This window comes from Narcine bancroftii, chromosome 2, assembly GCF_036971445.1.
Source record: "Narcine bancroftii isolate sNarBan1 chromosome 2, sNarBan1.hap1, whole genome shotgun sequence".
Taxonomy (NCBI): domain Eukaryota; kingdom Metazoa; phylum Chordata; class Chondrichthyes; order Torpediniformes; family Narcinidae; genus Narcine; species Narcine bancroftii.
In genome coordinates, this window is record NC_091470.1 from 128073449 (window position 1) to 128092020 (window position 18572).

Sequence of the window (18572 nt, forward strand, 5' to 3'; positions counted from 1 at the left end):
AGAGGTGGGGAATCAGGGGCGGGGTATAAGTGGCAGGGAATCAGAGGCGGGAAATCAGAGGCCGGGAATCAGAGGCGGTGAATCAGAGGCGGGGAATCAGATATGGGGAATCAGACGTGGGGAATCAGGGGCGGGGTATCAGTGGCAGGGAATCAGAGGCGGGAAATCAGAGGCCGGGAATCAGAGGCGGTGAATCAGAGGCGGGGAATCAGAGGCAGGGAATCGGATGTGCGGAATCAGAGATGGGGAATCAGAGGTGGGGAATCAGAGGCGGTGAATCAGACATAGGTAATCAGAGGCGGGGAATCAGAGGCAGGAAATCAGACACGGGGAATCATTGGCGGGGAATTAGAGCTGGGGAATTAGATGCAGGGAATCAGAGTTGGGGATTCAGAGGCGGGGAATCAGATATGGGGAAATAGAGGTGGGGAACCAGAGGTGGGCAAATAGAGGCGGGAAATCCGATATGGGGAAACAGAGGCGGGGAATCAGAGGCGTGGAAACAGAGGCGGGGAATCAGATATGGGGAATCAGAGGTGGGGAATCAGAGGTTGGGAATCAGAGGCAGGGAATCAGAGGCTGGGAATCAGATGCAGGGAATCAGATGCGGGGATCAGAGGCGGGGAATCAGAGCTGGGGAATCAGAGGTGGGGAATCAGAGTTGGGGAATCAGAGGCGGGGACTTAGATATGGGGAAACAGAGGCGGGGAATCAGAGGCGGGAAACAGAGGCGGGGAATCAGATATTGTGAATCAGAGGTGGGGAATCAGAGGCAGGGAATCAGATGTGCGGAATCAGAGATGGGGAATCAGAGGCAGGGAATCAGAATCAGAAGCAGGGAATAAGACGCGGGGAATCAGAGGCGGGGAATCAGAGCTGGGGAAGCAGAGGCAGTGAATCAGAGGCGGGGAATCAGAGGCAGGGAATCGGATGTGCGGAATCAGAGATGGGGAATCAGAGGTGGGGAATCAGAGGCGGTGAATCAGACATGGGTAATCAGAGGCGGGGAATCAGAGGCAGGAAATCAGACACGGGGAATCAGAGGCGGGGAATCAGAGCTGGGAAATTAGAGGCAGGGAATCAGAGTTGGGGATTCAGAGGCGGGGAATCAGATATGGGGAAACAGAGGAGGGGAATCAGAGGCGGGCAAATAGAGGCGGGGAATCAGATATGGGGAAACAGAGGCGGGGAATCAGAGGCGGGGAAACAGAGGCGGGGAATCAGATATGGGGAATCAGAGGTGGGGAATCAGAGGTTGGGAATCAGAGGCAGGGAATCAGAGGCTGGGAATCAGATGCAGGGAATCAGATGCGGGGTATCAGAGGCGGGGAATCAGAGCTGGGGAATCAGAGGTGGGGAATCAAAGTTGGGGAATCAGAGGCGGGGACAGATATGGGGAATCAGAGGCGGGGAATCAGATATGGGGAAACAGGGGCGGGGAATCAGAGGCTGGGAAACAGAGGCGGGGAATCAGATATGGGGAATCAGAGGTGTGGAATCAGAGGTTGGGAATCAGAGGCAGGGAATCAGAGGCGGGGAAACAGAGGCGGGGAATCAGATATGGGGAATCAGAGGTGGCGAATCAAAGGCGGTGAAACAGAGATGGGGAATCAGGGCAGGGAATCAGAGGCAGGGGATCAAACACGGGGAATCAGAGCTGCGGAATCAGAGGCGGGGAATTAGAGTTGGGGAATCAGAGGAGGGGAATCAGAGGCGGAGAAACAGAGGCGGGGAATCAGATATGGGGAATCAGAGGTGGGGAATCAGAGGTTGGGAATCAGAGGCAGGGAATCAGAGGCGGGGAATCAGAGGCAGGGAATCAGAGGCAGGGAATCAGATGTGCGGAATCGGAGATGGGGAATCAGAGGCAGGGAATCAGAGGCGAGGAATCAGAGGTGGGGAATCAGAGGCCGGGAAACAGATATGGGGAAACAGAGGCGGGGAATCAGAGGCGGGGAAACAGAGGCGGGGAATCAGATATGGGGAATCAGAGGTGGGGTATCAGAGGTTGGGAATCAGAGGCAGGTAATCAGAGGCTTGGAATCAGATGCAGGGAATCAGATGCGGGGAATCAGAGGCGGGGAATCAGAGCTGGGGAATCAGAGGTGGGGAATCAGAGTTGGGGAATCAGAGGCGGGGACTTAGATATTGGGAAACAGAGGCGGGGAATCAGAGGCGGGGAAACAGAGGCGGGGAATCAGATATGGGGAATCAGAGGTGGGGAATCAGAGGCAGGGAATCAGATGTACGGAATCAGAGGCCGGGAATCAGAGGCCGGAATCAGATGCCGGGAATAAGAGGCCGGGAATCAGAGGTGGGGAATCAGAGTCCGGGAATCAGAGATGGGGATTCAGAGGCGGGGAATGAGATATGGGGAATCAGAGGCGGGGAAACAGAGGCGGGGAAACAGAGGCGGGGAATCAGATATGGGGAATCAGAGGTGGGGAATCAGGGGCGGGGTATCAGTGGCAGGGAATCAGAGGCGGGAAATCAGAGGCCGGGAATCAGAGGCGGTGAATCAGAGGTGGGGAATCAGAGGCAGGGAATCGGATGTGCGGAATCAGAGATGGGGAATCAGAGGTGGGGAATCAGAGGCGGTGAATCAGACATGGGTAATCAGAGGCAGGGATTCAGAGGCAGGAAATCAGACACGGGGAATCAGAGGCGGGGAATCAGAGCTGGGGAATTAGATGCAGGGAATCAGAGTTGGGGATTCAGAGGCGGGGAAACAGAGGCGGGGAATCAGATATGGGGAATCAGAGGTGTGGAATCAGAGGTTGGGAATCAGAGGCAGGGAATCAGAGGCGGGGAAACAGAGGCGGGGAATCAGATATGGGGAATCAGAGGTGGCGAATCAAAGGCGGTGAAACAGAGATGGGGAATCAGGGCAGGGAATCAGAGGCAGGGGATCAAACACGGGGAATCAGAGCTGGGGAATCAGAGGCGGGGAATTAGAGTTGGGGAATCAGAGGAGGGGAATCAGAGGCGGGGAAACAGAGGCGGGGAATCAGATATGGGGAATCAGAGGTGGGGAATCAGAGGTTGGGAATCAGAGGCAGGGAATCAGAGGCGGGGAATCAGAGGCAGGGAATCAGAGGCAGGGAATCAGATGTGCGGAATCGGAGATGGGGAATCAGAGGCAGGGAATCAGAGGCGAGGAATCAGAGGTGGGGAATCAGAGGCCGGGAAACAGATATGGGGAAACAGAGGCGGGGAATCAGAGGCGGGGAAACAGAGGCGGGGAATCAGATATGGGGAATCAGGGGTGGGGTATCAGAGGTTGGGAATCAGAGGCAGGTAATCAGAGGCTTGGAATCAGATGCAGGGAATCAGATGCGGGGAATCAGAGGCGGGGAATCAGAGCTGGGGAATCAGAGGTGGGGAATCAGAGTTGGGGAATCAGAGGCGGGGACTTAGATATTGGGAAACAGAGGCGGGGAATCAGAGGCGGGGAAACAGAGGCGGGGAATCAGATATGGGGAATCAGAGGTGGGGAATCAGAGGCAGGGAATCAGATGTACGGAATCAGAGGCCGGGAATCAGAGGCCGGAATCAGATGCCGGGAATAAGAGGGCGGGAATCAGAGGTGGGGAATCAGAGTCCGGGAATCAGAGATGGGGATTCAGAGGCGGGGAATGAGATATGGGGAATCAGAGGCGGGGAATCAGAGGCGGGGAAACAGAGGCGGGGAATCAGATATGGGGAATCAGAGGTGGGGAATCAGGGGCGGGGTATCAGTGGCAGGGAATCAGAGGCGGGAAATCAGAGGCCGGGAATCAGAGGCGGTGAATCAGAGGCGGGGAATCAGAGGCAGGGAATCGAATGTGCGGAATCAGAGATGGGGAATCAGAGGTGGGGAATCAGGGGCGGGGTATCAGTGGCAGGGAATCAGAGGCGGGAAATCAGAGGCCGGGAATCAGAGGCGGTGAATCAGAGGCGGGGAATCAGAGGCAGGGAATCGGATGTGCGGAATCAGAGATGGGGAATCAGAGGTGGGGAATCAGAGGCGGTGAATCAGACATGGGTAATCAGAGGCGGGGAATCAGAGGCAGGAAATCAGACACGGGGAATCATTGGCGGGGAATTAGAGCTGGGGAATTAGATGCAGGGAATCAGAGTTGGGGATTCAGAGGCGGGGAATCAGATATGGGGAAATAGAGGTGGGGAACCAGAGGTGGGCAAATAGAGGCGGGGAATCCGATATGGGGAAACAGAGGCGGGGAATCAGAGGCGTGGAAACAGAGGCGGGGAATCAGATATGGGGAATCAGAGGTGGGGAATCAGAGGTTGGGAATCAGAGGCAGGGAATCAGAGGCTGGGAATCAGATGCAGGGAATCAGATGCGGGGATCAGGGGCGGGGAATCAGAGCTGGGGAATCAGAGGTGGGGAATCAGAGTTGGGGAATCAGAGGCGGGGACTTAGATATGGGGAAACAGAGGCGGGGAATCAGAGGCGGGAAACAGAGGCGGGGAATCAGATATTGTGAATCAGAGGTGGGGAATCAGGGGCGGGGTATCAGTGGCAGGGAATCAGAGGCGGGAAATCAGAGGCCGGGAATCAGAGGCGGTGAATCAGAGGCGGGGAATCAGAGGCAGGGAATCGGATGTGCGGAATCAGAGATGGGGAATCAGAGGTGGGGAATCAGAGGCGGTGAATCAGACATGGGTAATCAGAGGCGGGGAATCAGAGGCAGGAAATCAGACACGGGGAATCATTGGCGGGGAATTAGAGCTGGGGAATTAGATGCAGGGAATCAGAGTTGGGGATTCAGAGGCGGGGAATCAGATATGGGGAAATAGAGGTGGGGAACCAGAGGTGGGCAAATAGAGGCGGGGAATCCGATATGGGGAAACAGAGGCGGGGAATCAGAGGCGTGGAAACAGAGGCGGGGAATCAGATATGGGGAATCAGAGGTGGGGAATCAGAGGTTGGGAATCAGAGGCAGGGAATCAGAGGCTGGGAATCAGATGCAGGGAATCAGATGCGGGGATCAGAGGCGGGGAATCAGAGCTGGGGAATCAGAGGTGGGGAATCAGAGTTGGGGAATCAGAGGCGGGGACTTAGATATGGGGAAACAGAGGCGGGGAATCAGAGGCGGGAAACAGAGGCGGGGAATCAGATATTGTGAATCAGAGGTGGGGAATCAGGGGCGGGGTATCAGTGGCAGGGAATCAGAGGCGGGAAATCAGAGGCCGGGAATCAGAGGCGGTGAATCAGAGGCGGGGAATCAGAGGCAGGGAATCGGATGTGCGGAATCAGAGATGGGGAATCAGAGGTGGGGAATCAGAGGCGGTGAATCAGACATGGGTAATCAGAGGCGGGGAATCAGAGGCAGGAAATCAGACACGGGGAATCATTGGCGGGGAATTAGAGCTGGGGAATTAGATGCAGGGAATCAGAGTTGGGGATTCAGAGGCGGGGAATCAGATATGGGGAAATAGAGGTGGGGAACCAGAGGTGGGCAAATAGAGGCGGGGAATCCGATATGGGGAAACAGAGGCGGGGAATCAGAGGCGTGGAAACAGAGGCGGGGAATCAGATATGGGGAATCAGAGGTGGGGAATCAGAGGTTGGGAATCAGAGGCAGGGAATCAGAGGCTGGGAATCAGATGCAGGGAATCAGATGCGGGGATCAGAGGCGGGGAATCAGAGCTGGGGAATCAGAGGTGGGGAATCAGAGTTGGGGAATCAGAGGCGGGGACTTAGATATGGGGAAACAGAGGCGGGGAATCAGAGGCGGGAAACAGAGGTGGGGAATCAGATATTGTGAATCAGAGGGGGGGAATCAGAGGCAGGGAATCAGATGTGCGGAATCAGAGATGGGGAATCAGAGGCAGGGAATCAGAATCAGAAGCAGGGAATAAGACGCGGGGAATCAGAGGCGGGGAATCAGAGCTGGGGAAGCAGAGGCAGTGAATCAGAGGCGGGGAATCAGAGGCAGGGAATCGGATGTGCGGAATCAGAGATGGGGAATCAGAGGTGGGGAATCAGAGGCGGTGAATCAGACATGGGTAATCAGAGGCGGGGAATCAGAGGCAGGAAATCAGACACGGGGAATCAGAGGCGGGGAATCAGAGCTGGGAAATTAGAGGCAGGGAATCAGAGTTGGGGATTCAGAGGTGGGGAATCAGATATGGGGAAACAGAGGAGGGGAATCAGAGGCGGGCAAATAGAGGCGGGGAATCAGATATGGGGAAACAGAGGCGGGGAATCAGAGGCGGGGAAACAGAGGCGGGGAATCAGATATGGGGAATCAGAGGTGGGGAATCAGAGGTTGGGAATCAGAGGCAGGGAATCAGAGGCTGGGAATCAGATGCAGGGAATCAGATGCGGGGTATCAGAGGCGGGGAATCAGAGCTGGGGAATCAGAGGTGGGGAATCAAAGTTGGGGAATCAGAGGCGGGGACAGATATGGGGAATCAGAGGCGGGGAATCAGATATGGGGAAACAGGGGCGGGGAATCAGAGGCTGGGAAACAGAGGCGGGGAATCAGATATGGGGAATCAGAGGTGTGGAATCAGAGGTTGGGAATCAGAGGCAGGGAATCAGAGGCGGGGAAACAGAGGCGGGGAATCAGATATGGGGAATCAGAGGTGGCGAATCAAAGGCGGTGAAACAGAGATGGGGAATCAGGGCAGGGAATCAGAGGCAGGGGATCAAACACGGGGAATCAGAGCTGGGGAATCAGAGGCGGGGAATTAGAGTTGGGGAATCAGAGGAGGGGAATCAGAGGCGGGGAAACAGAGGCGGGGAATCAGATATGGGGAATCAGAGGTGGGGAATCAGAGGTTGGGAATCAGAGGCAGGGAATCAGAGGCGGGGAATCAGAGGCAGGGAATCAGAGGCAGGGAATCAGATGTGCGGAATCGGAGATGGGGAATCAGAGGCAGGGAATCAGAGGCGAGGAATCAGAGGTGGGGAATCAGAGGCCGGGAAACAGATATGGGGAAACAGAGGCGGGGAATCAGAGGCTGGGAAACAGAGGCGGGGAATCAGATATGGGGAATCAGAGGTGGGGTATCAGAGGTTGGGAATCAGAGGCAGGTAATCAGAGGCTTGGAATCATATGCAGGGAATCAGATGCGGGGAATCAGAGGCGGGGAATCAGAGCTGGGGAATCAGAGGTGGGGAATCAGAGTTGGGGAATCAGAGGCGGGGACTTAGATATTGGGAAACAGAGGCGGGGAATCAGAGGCGGGGAAACAGAGGCGGGGAATCAGATATGGGGAATCAGAGGTGGGGAATCAGAGGCAGGGAATCAGATGTACGGAATCAGAGGCCGGGAATCAGAGGCCGGAATCAGATGCCGGGAATAAGAGGCCGGGAATCAGAGGTGGGGAATCAGAGTCCGGGAATCAGAGATGGGGATTCAGAGGCGGGGAATGAGATATGGGGAATCAGAGGCGGGGAATCAGAGGCGGGGAAACAGAGGCGGGAAATCAGATATGGGGAATCAGAGGTGGGGAATCAGGGGCGGGGTATCAGTGGCAGGGAATCAGAGGCGGGAAATCAGAGGCCGGGAATCAGAGGCGGTGAATCAGAGGCGGGGAATCAGAGGTAGGGAATCGGATGTGCGGAATCAGAGATGGGGAATCAGAGGTGGGGAATCAGAGGCAGTGAATCAGACATTGGTAATCAGAGGCAGGGATTCAGAGGCAGGAAATCAGACACGGGGAATCAGAGGCGGGGAATCAGAGCTGGGGAATTAGATGCAGGGAATCAGAGTTGGGGATTCAGAGGCGGGGAAACAGAGGCGGGGAATCAGATATGGGGAATCAGAGGTGTGGAATCAGAGGTTGGGAATCAGAGGCAGGGAATCAGAGGCGGGGAAACAGAGGCGGGGAATCAGATATGGGGAATCAGAGGTGGCGAATCAAAGGCGGTGAAACAGAGATGGGGAATCAGGGCAGGGAATCAGAGGCAGGGGATCAAACACGGGGAATCAGAGCTGGGGAATCAGAGGCGGGGAATTAGAGTTGGGGAGTCAGAGGAGGGGAATCAGAGGCGGGGAAACAGAGGCGGGGAATCAGATATGGGGAATCAGAGGTGGGGAATCAGAGGTTGGGAATCAGAGGCAGGGAATCAGAGGCGGGGAATCAGAGGCAGGGAATCAGAGGCAGGGAATCAGATGTGCGGAATCGGAGATGGGGAATCAGAGGCAGGGAATCAGAGGCGAGGAATCAGAGGTGGGGAATCAGAGGCCGGGAAACAGATATGGGGAAACAGAGGCGGGGAATCAGAGGCGGGGAAACAGAGGCGGGGAATCAGATATGGGGAATCAGAGGTGGGGTATCAGAGGTTGGGAATCAGAGGCAGGTAATCAGAGGCTTGGAATCAGATGCAGGGAATCAGATGCGGGGAATCAGAGGCGGGGAATCAGAGCTGGGGAATCAGAGGTGGGGAATCAGAGTTGGGGAATCAGAGGCGGGGACTTAGATATTGGGAAACAGAGGCGGGGAATCAGAGGCTGGGAAACAGAGGCGGGGAATCAGATATGGGGAATCAGAGGTGGGGAATCAGAGGCAGGGAATCAGATGTACGGAATCAGAGGCCGGGAATCAGAGGCCGGAATCAGATGCCGGGAATAAGAGGCCGGGAATCAGAGGTGGGGAATCAGAGTCCGGGAATCAGAGATGGGGATTCAGAGGCGGGGAATGAGATATGGGGAATCAGAGGCGGGGAATCAGAGGTGGGGAAACAGAGGCGGGGAATCAGATATGGGGAATCAGAGGTGGGGAATCAGGGGCGGGGTATCAGTGGCAGGGAATCAGAGGCGGGAAATCAGAGGCCGGGAATCAGAGGCGGTGAATCAGAGGCGGGGAATCAGAGGCAGGGAATTGGATGTGCGGAATCAGAGATGGGGAATCAGAGGTGGGGAATCAGAGGCGGTGAATCAGACATGGGTAATCAGAGGCAGGGATTCAGAGGCAGGAAATCAGACACGGGGAATAAGAGGCGGGGAATCAGAGCTGGGGAATTAGATGCAGGGAATCAGAGTTGGGGATTCAGAGGCGGGGAATCAGATATGGGGAAATAGAGGTGGGGAACCAGAGGTGGGCAAATAGAGGCGGGGAATCCGATATGGGGAAACAGAGGCGGGGAATCAGAGGCGTGGAAACAGAGGCGGGGAATCAGATATGGGGAATCAGAGGTGGGGAATCAGAGGTTGGGAATCAGAGGCAGGGAATCAGAGGCTGGGAATCAGATGCAGGGAATCAGATGCGGGGATCAGAGGCGGGGAATCAGAGCTGGGGAATCAGAGGTGGGGAATCAGAGTTGGGGAATCAGAGGCGGGGACTTAGATATGGGGAAACAGAGGCGGGGAATCAGAGGCGGGAAACAGAGGCGGGGAATCAGATATTGTGAATCAGAGGTGGGGAATCAGAGGCGGGGAATCAGAGCTGGGGAAGCAGAGGCAGTGAATCTGAGGCGGTGAATCAGAGGCAGGGAATCGGATGTGCGGAATCAGAGATGGGGAATCAGAGGTGGGGAATCAGAGGCGGTGAATCAGACATGGGTAATCAGAGGCGGGGAATCAGAGGCAGGAATTCAGACACGGGGAATCAGAGGCGGGGAATCAGAGCTGGGAAATTAGAGGCAGGGAATCAGAGTTGGGGATTCAGAGGCGGGGAATCAGATATGGGGAAACAGAGGCGGGGAATCAGAGGCGGGCAAATAGAGGCGGGGAATCAGATATGGGGAAACAGAGGCGGGGAATCAGAGGCGGGGAAACAGAGGCGGGGAATCAGATATGGGGAATCAGTGGTGGGGAATCAGAGGTTGGGAATCAGAGGCAGGGAATCAGAGGCTGGGAATCAGATGCAGGGAATCAGATGCGTGGAATCAGAGGCGGGGAATCAGAGCTGGGAAATTAGAGGCAGGGAATCAGAGTTGGGGATTCAGAGGCGGGGAATCAGATATGGGGAAACAGAGGCGGGGAATCAGAGGCGGGCAAATAGAGGCGGGGAATCAGATATGGGGAAACAGAGGCGGGGAATCAGAGGCGGGGAAACAGAGGCGGGAAATCAGATATGGGGAATCAGAGGTGGGGAATCAGAGGTTGGGAATCAGAGGCAGGGAATCAGAGGCTGGGAATCAGATGCAGGGAATCAGATGCGGGGAATCAGAGGCGGGGAATCAGAGCTGGGGAATCAGAGGTGGGGAATCAAAGTTGGGGAATCAGAGGCGGGGACTTAGATATGGGGAAACAGAGGTGGGGAATCAGAGGCGGGGAAACAGAGGCGGGGAATCAGATATGGTGAATCAGAGGTGGGGAATCAGAGGCAGGGAATTAGATGTGCGGAATCAGAAATGGGGAATCAGAGGCAGGGAATCAGAATCAGAAGCAGGGAATCAGAGGCCGGGAATCAGAGGCCGGAATCAGATGCCGGGAATAAGAGGCCGGGAATCAGAGTCCGGGAATCAGAGTCCGGGAATCAGAGATGGGGAATCAGAGGCGGGGAGTGAGATATGGGGAATCACAGGCGGGGAATCACAGGCGGGGAAACAGAGGCGAGGAATCAGATATGGGGAATCAGAGGTGGCGAATCAAAGGCGATGAATCAGAGATGGGGAATCAGAGGCGGGGAATGAGAGGTAGGGAATCAAACACGGGGAATCAGAGCTGGGTTATCAGAGGCGGGGAATCAGAGTTGGGGAATCAGAGGCAGGGAATCAGATGTGGGGAATCAGAGTCCGGGAATCAGAGATGGGGATTCAGAGGCGGGGAATGAGATATGGGGAATCAGAGGCGGGGAATCAGAGGCGGGGAAACAGAGGCGGGGAATCAGATATGGGGAATCAGAGGTGGGGAATCAGGGGCGGGGTATCAGTGGCAGGGAATCAGAGGCGGGAAATCAGAGGCCGGGAATCAGAGGCGGTGAATCAGACATGGGTAATCAGAGGCGGGGAATCAGAGGCAGGAATTCAGACACGGGGAATCAGAGGCGGGGAATCAGAGCTGGGAAATTAGAGGCAGGGAATCAGAGTTGGGGATTCAGAGGCGGGGAATCAGATATGGGGAAACAGAGGCGGGGAATCAGAGGCGGGCAAATAGAGGCGGGGAATCAGATATGGGGAAACAGAGGCGGGGAATCAGAGGCGGGGAAACAGAGGCGGGGAATCAGATATGGGGAATCAGTGGTGGGGAATCAGAGGTTGGGAATCAGAGGCAGGGAATCAGAGGCTGGGAATCAGATGCAGGGAATCAGATGCGTGGAATCAGAGGCGGGGAATCAGAGCTGGGGAATCAGAGGTGGGGAATCAAAGTTGGGGAATCAGAGGCGGGGACTTAGATATTGGGAAACAGAGGCGGGGAATCAGAGGCGGGGAAACAGAGGCGGAGAATCAGACATGGGTAATCAGAGGCGGGGAATCAGAGGCAGGAAATCAGACATGGGGAATCAGAGGCGGGGAATCAGAGCTGGGAAATTAGAGGCAGGGAATCAGAGTTGGGGATTCAGAGGCGGGGAATCAGATATGGGGAAACAGAGGCGGGGAATCAGAGGCGGGCAAATAGAGGCGGGGAATCAGATATGGGGAAACAGAGGCGGGGAATCAGAGGCGGGGAAACAGAGGCGGGAAATCAGATATGGGGAATCAGAGGTGGGGAATCAGAGGTTGGGAATCAGAGGCAGGGAATCAGAGGCTGGGAATCAGATGCAGGGAATCAGATGCGGGGAATCAGAGGCGGGGAATCAGAGCTGGGGAATCAGAGGTGGGGAATCAAAGTTGGGGAATCAGAGGCGGGGACTTAGATATGGTGAAACAGAGGTGGGGAATCAGAGGCGGGGAAACAGAGGCGGGGAATCAGATATGGGGAATCAGAGGTGGGGAATCAGAGGCAGGGAATTAGATGTGCGGAATCAGAAATGGGGAATCAGAGGCAGGGAATCAGAATCAGAAGCAGGGAATCAGAGGCCTGGAATCAGAGGCCGGAATCAGATGCCGGGAATAAGAGGCCGGGAATCAGAGTCCGGGAATCAGAGTCCGGCAATCAGAGATGGGGAATCAGAGGCGGGGAGTGAGATATGGGGAATCACAGGCGGGGAATCACAGGCGGGGAAACAGAGGCGAGGAATCAGATATGGGGAATCAGAGGTGGCGAATCAAAGGCGGTGAATCAGAGATGGGGAATCAGAGGCGGGGAATGAGAGGCAGGGAATCAAACACGGGGAATCAGAGGCGGGGAATCAGAGCAGGGTTATCAGAGGCGGGGAATCAGAGTTGGGGAATCAGAGGCAGGGAATCAGATGTGGGGAATCAGAGTCCGGGAATCAGAGATGGGGATTCAGAGGCGGGGAATGAGATATGGGGAATCAGAGGCGGGGAATCAGAGGCGGGGAAACAGAGGCGGGGAATCAGATATGGGGAATCAGAGGTGGGGAATCAGGGGCGGGGTATCAGTGGCAGGGAATCAGAGGCGGGAAATCAGAGGCCGGGAATCAGAGGCGGTGAATCAGAGGCGGGGAATCAGAGGCAGGGAATCGGATGTGCGGAATCAGAGATGGGGTATCAGAGGTGGGGAATCAGGGGCGGGGTATCAGTGGCAGGGAATCAGAGGCGGGAAATCAGAGGCCGGGAATCAGAGGCGGTGAATCAGAGGCGGGGAATCAGATATGGGGAATGAGAGGTGGGGAATCAGGGGCGGGGTATCAGTGGCAGGGAATCAGAGGCGGGAAATCAGAGGCCGGGAATCAGAGGCGGTGAATCAGAGGCGGGGAATCAGAGGCAGGGAATCGGATGTGCGGAATCAGAGATGGGGAATCAGAGGTGGGGAATCAGAGGCGGTGAATCAGACATGGGTAATCAGAGGCGGGGAATCAGAGGCAGGAAATCAGACACGGGGAATCATTGGCGGGGAATTAGAGCTGGGGAATTAGATGCAGGGAATCAGAGTTGGGGATTCAGAGGCGGGGAATCAGATATGGGGAAATAGAGGTGGGGAACCAGAGGTGGGCAAATAGAGGCGGGGAATCCGATATGGGGAAACAGAGGCGGGGAATCAGAGGCGTGGAAACAGAGGCGGGGAATCAGATATGGGGAATCAGAGGTGGGGAATCAGAGGTTGGGAATCAGAGGCAGGGAATCAGAGGCTGGGAATCAGATGCAGGGAATCAGATGCGGGGATCAGAGGCGGGGAATCAGAGCTGGGGAATCAGAGGTGGGGAATCAGAGTTGGGGAATCAGAGGCGGGGACTTAGATATGGGGAAACAGAGGCGGGGAATCAGAGGCGGGAAACAGAGGCGGGGAATCAGATATTGTGAATCAGAGGTGGGGAATCAGAGGCAGGGAATCAGATGTGCGGAATCAGAGATGGGGAATCAGAGGCAGGGAATCAGAATCAGAAGCAGGGAATAAGACGCGGGGAATCAGAGGCGGGGAATCAGAGCTGGGGAAGCAGAGGCAGTGAATCAGAGGCGGGGAATCAGAGGCAGGGAATCGGATGTGCGGAATCAGAGATGGGGAATCAGAGGTGGGGAATCAGAGGCGGTGAATCAGACATGGGTAATCAGAGGCGGGGAATCAGAGGCAGGAAATCAGACACGGGGAATCAGAGGCGGGGAATCAGAGCTGGGAAATTAGAGGCAGGGAATCAGAGTTGGGGATTCAGAGGCGGGGAATCAGATATGGGGAAACAGAGGAGGGGAATCGGAGGCGGGCAAATAGAGGCGGGGAATCAGATATGGGGAAACAGAGGCGGGGAATCAGAGGCGGGGAAACAGAGGCGGGGAATCAGATATGGGGAATCAGAGGTGGGGAATCAGAGGTTGGGAATCAGAGGCAGGGAATCAGAGGCTGGGAATCAGATGCAGGGAATCAGATGCGGGGTATCAGAGGCGGGGAATCAGAGCTGGGGAATCAGAGGTGGGGAATCAAAGTTGGGGAATCAGAGGCGGGGACAGATATGGGGAATCAGAGGCGGGGAATCAGATATGGGGAAACAGGGGCGGGGAATCAGAGGCTGGGAAACAGAGGCGGGGAATCAGATATGGGGAATCAGAGGTGTGGAATCAGAGGTTGGGAATCAGAGGCAGGGAATCAGAGGCGGGGAAACAGAGGCGGGGAATCAGATATGGGGAATCAGAGGTGGCGAATCAAAGGCGGTGAAACAGAGATGGGGAATCAGGGCAGGGAATCAGAGGCAGGGGATCAAACACGGGGAATCAGAGCTGGGGAATCAGAGGCGGGGAATTAGAGTTGGGGAATCAGAGGAGGGGAATCAGAGGCGGGGAAACAGAGGCGGGGAATCAGATATGGGGAATCAGAGGTGGGGAATCAGAGGTTGGGAATCAGAGGCAGGGAATCAGAGGCGGGGAATCAGAGGCAGGGAATCAGAGGCAGGGAATCAGATGTGCGGAATCGGAGATGGGGAATCAGAGGCAGGGAATCAGAGGCGAGGAATCAGAGGTGGGGAATCAGAGGCCGGGAAACAGATATGGGGAAACAGAGGCGGGGAATCAGAGGCGGGGAAACAGAGGCGGTGAATCAGATATGGGGAATCAGAGGTGGGGTATCAGAGGTTGGGAATCAGAGGCAGGTAATCAGAGGCTTGGAATCAGATGCAGGGAATCAGATGCGGGGAATCAGAGGCGGGGAATCAGAGCTGGGGAATCAGAGGTGGGGAATCAGAGTTGGGGAATCAGAGGCGGGGACTTAGATATTGGGAAACAGAGGCGGGGAATCAGAGGCGGGGAAACAGAGGCGGGGAATCAGATATGGGGAATCAGAGGTGGGGAATCAGAGGCAGGGAATCAGATGTACGGAATCAGAGGCCGGGAATCAGAGGCCGGAATCAGATGCCGGGAATAAGAGGCCGGGAATCAGAGGTGGGGAATCAGAGTCCGGGAATCAGAGATGGGGATTCAGAGGCGGGGAATGAGATATGGGGAATCAGAGGCGGGGAATCAGAGGCGGGGAAACAGAGGCGGGGAATCAGATATGGGGAATCAGAGGTGGGGAATCAGGGGCGGGGTATCAGTGGCAGGGAATCAGAGGCGGGAAATCAGAGGCCGGGAATCAGAGGCGGTGAATCAGAGGCGGGGAATCAGAGGCAGGGAATCGGATGTGCGGAATCAGAGATGGGGAATCAGAGCTGGGGAATCAGAGGCGGTGAATCAGACATGGGTAATCAGAGGCAGGGATTCAGAGGCAGGAAATCAGACACGGGGAATCAGAGGCGGGGAATCAGAGCTGGGGAATTAGATGCAGGGAATCAGAGTTGGGGATTCAGAGGCGGGGAATCAGATATGGGGAAACAGAGGTGGGGAATCAGAGGTGGGCAAATAGAGGCGGGGAATCAGATATGGGGAAACAGAGGCGGGGAATCAGAGGCGTGGAAACAGAGGCGGGGAATCAGATATGGGGAATCACAGGTGGGGAATCAGAGGCGGGGAATCAGAGGCGGGGAAACAGAGGCGGGGAATCAGATATGGGGAATCAGAGGTGGGGTATCAGAGGTTGGGAATCAGAGGCAGGTAATCAGAGGCTTGGAATCAGATGCAGGGAATCAGATGCGGGGAATCAGAGGCGGGGAATCAGAGCTGGGGATTCAGAGGTGGGGAATCAGAGTTGGGGAATCAGAGGCGGGGACTTAGATATTGGGAAACAGAGGCGGGGAATCAGAGGCGGGGAAACAGAGGCGGGGAATCAGATATGGGGAATCAGAGGTGGGGAATCAGAGGCAGGGAATCAGATATACGGAATCAGAGGCCGGGAATCAGAGGCCGGAATCAGATGCCGGGAATAAGAGGCCGGGAATCAGAGGTGGGGAATCAGAGTCCGGGAATCAGAGATGGGGATTCAGAGGCGGGGAATGAGATATGGGGAATCAGAGGCGGGGAATCAGAGGCGGGGAAACAGAGGCGGGGTATCAGATATGGGGAATCAGAGGTGGGGAATCAGGGGCGGGGTATCAGTGGCAGGGAATCAGAGGCGGGAAATCAGAGGCCGTGAATCAGAGGCGGTGAATCAGAGGCGGGGAATCAGAGGTAGGGAATCGGATGTGCGGAATCAGAGATGGGGAATCAGAGGTGGGGAATCAGAGGCGGTGAATCAGACATGGGTAATCAGAGGCAGGGATTCAGAGGCAGGAAATCAGACACGGGGAATCAGAGGCGGGGAATCAGAGCTGGGGAATTAGATGCAGGGAATCAGAGTTGGGGATTCAGAGGCGGGGAAACAGAGGCGGGGAATCAGATATGGGGAATCAGAGGTGTGGAATCAGAGGTTGGGAATCAGAGGCAGGGAATCAGAGGCGGGGAAACAGAGGCGGGGAATCAGATATGGGGAATCAGAGGTGGCGAATCAAAGGCGGTGAAACAGAGATGGGGAATCAGGGCAGGGAATCAGAGGCAGGGGATCAAACACGGGGAATCAGAGCTGGGGAATCAGAGGCGGGGAATTAGAGTTGGGGAATCAGAGGAGGGGAATCAGAGGCGGGGAAACAGAGGCGGGGAATCAGATATGGGGAATCAGAGGTGGGGAATCAGAGGTTGGAAATCAGAGGCAGGGAATCAGAGGCGGGGAATCAGAGGCAGGGAATCAGAGGCAGGGAATCAGATGTGCGGAATCGGAGATGGGGAATCAGAGGCAGGGAATCAGAGGCGAGGAATCAGAGGTGGGGAATCAGAGGCCGGGAAACAGATATGGGGAAACAGAGGCGGGGAATCAGAGGCGGGGAAACAGAGGCGGGGAATCAGATATGGGGAATCAGAGGTGGGGTATCAGAGGTTGGGAATCAGAGGCAGGTAATCAGAGGCTTGGAATCAGATGCAGGGAATCAGATGCGGGGAATCAGAGGCGGGGAATCAGAGCTGGGGAATCAGAGGTGGGGAATCAGAGTTGGGGAATCAGAGGCGGGGAATGAGATATGGGGAATCAGAGGCGGGGAATCAGAGGCGGGGAAACAGAGGCGGGGAATCAGATATGGGGAATCAGAGGTGGGGAATCAGGGGCGGGGTATCAGTGGCAGGGAATCAGAGGCGCGAAATCAGAGGCCGGGAATCAGAGGCGGTGAATCAGAGGCGGGGAATCAGAGGCAGGGAATCGGATGTGCGGAATCAGAGATGGGGAATCAGAGCTGGGGAATCAGAGGCGGTGAATCAGACATGGGTAATCAGAGGCAGGGATTCAGAGGCAGGAAATCAGACACGGGGAATCAGAGGCGGGGAATCAGAGCTGGGGAATTAGATGCAGGGAATCAGAGTTGGGGATTCAGAGGCGGGGAATCAGATATGGGGAAACAGAGGTGGGGAATCAGAGGTGGGCAAATAGAGGCGGGGAATCAGATATGGGGAAACAGAGGCGGGGAATCAGAGGCGTGGAAACAGAGGCGGGGAATCAGATATGGGGAATCAGAGGTGGGGAATCAGAGGTTGGGAATCAGAGGCAGGGAATCAGAGGCTGGGAATCAGATGCAGGGAATCAGATGCGGGGATCAGAGGCGGGGAATCAGAGCTGGGGAATCAGAGGTGGGGAATCAGAGTTGGGGAATCAGAGGCGGGGACTTAGATATGGGGAAACAGAGGCGGGGAATCAGAGGCGGGAAACAGAGGCGGGGAATCAGATATTGTGAATCAGAGGTGGGGAATCAGAGGCAGGGAATCAGATGTGCGGAATCAGAGATGTGCAATCAGAGGCAGGGAATCAGAATCAGAAGCAGGGAATAAGACGCGGGGAATCAGAGGCGGGGAATCAGAGCTAGGGAAGCAGAGGCAGTGAATCTGAGGCGGTGAATCAGAGGCAGGGAATCGGATGTGCGGAATCAGAGATGGGGAATCAGAGGTGGGGAATCAGAGGCGGTGAATCAGACATGGGTAATCAGAGGCGGGGAATCAGAGGCAGGAATTCAGACACGGGGAATCAGAGGCGGGGAATCAGAGCTGGGAAATTAGAGGCAGGGAATCAGAGTTGGGGATTCAGAGGCGGGGAATCAGATATGGGGAAACAGAGGCGGGGAATCAGAGGCGGGCAAATAGAGGCAGGGAATCAGATATGGGGAAACAGAGGCGGGGAATCAGAGGCGGGGAAACAGAGGCGGGGAATCAGATATGGGGAATCAATGGTGGGGAATCAGAGGTTGGGAATCAGAGGCAGGGAATCAGAGGCTGGGAATCAGATGCAGGGAATCAGATGCGTGGAATCAGAGGCGGGGAATCAGAGCTGGGGAATCAGAGGTGGGGAATCAAAGTTGGGGAATCAGAGGCGGGGACTTAGATATTGGGAAACAGAGGCGGGGAATCAGAGGCGGGGAAACAGAGGCGGAGAATCAGACATGGGTAATCAGAGGCGGGGAATCAGAGGCAGGAAATCAGACACGGGGAATCAGAGGCGGGGAATCAGAGCTGGGAAATTAGAGGCAGGGAATCAGAGTTGGGGATTCAGAGGCGGGGAATCAGATATGGGGAAACAGAGGCGGGGAATCAGAGGCGGGCAAATAGAGGCGGGGAATCAGATATGGGGAAACAGAGGCGGGGAATCAGAGGCGGGGAAACAGAGGCGGGAAATCAGATATGGGGAATCAGAGGTGGGGAATCAGAGGTTGGGAATCAGAGGCAGGGAATCAGAGGC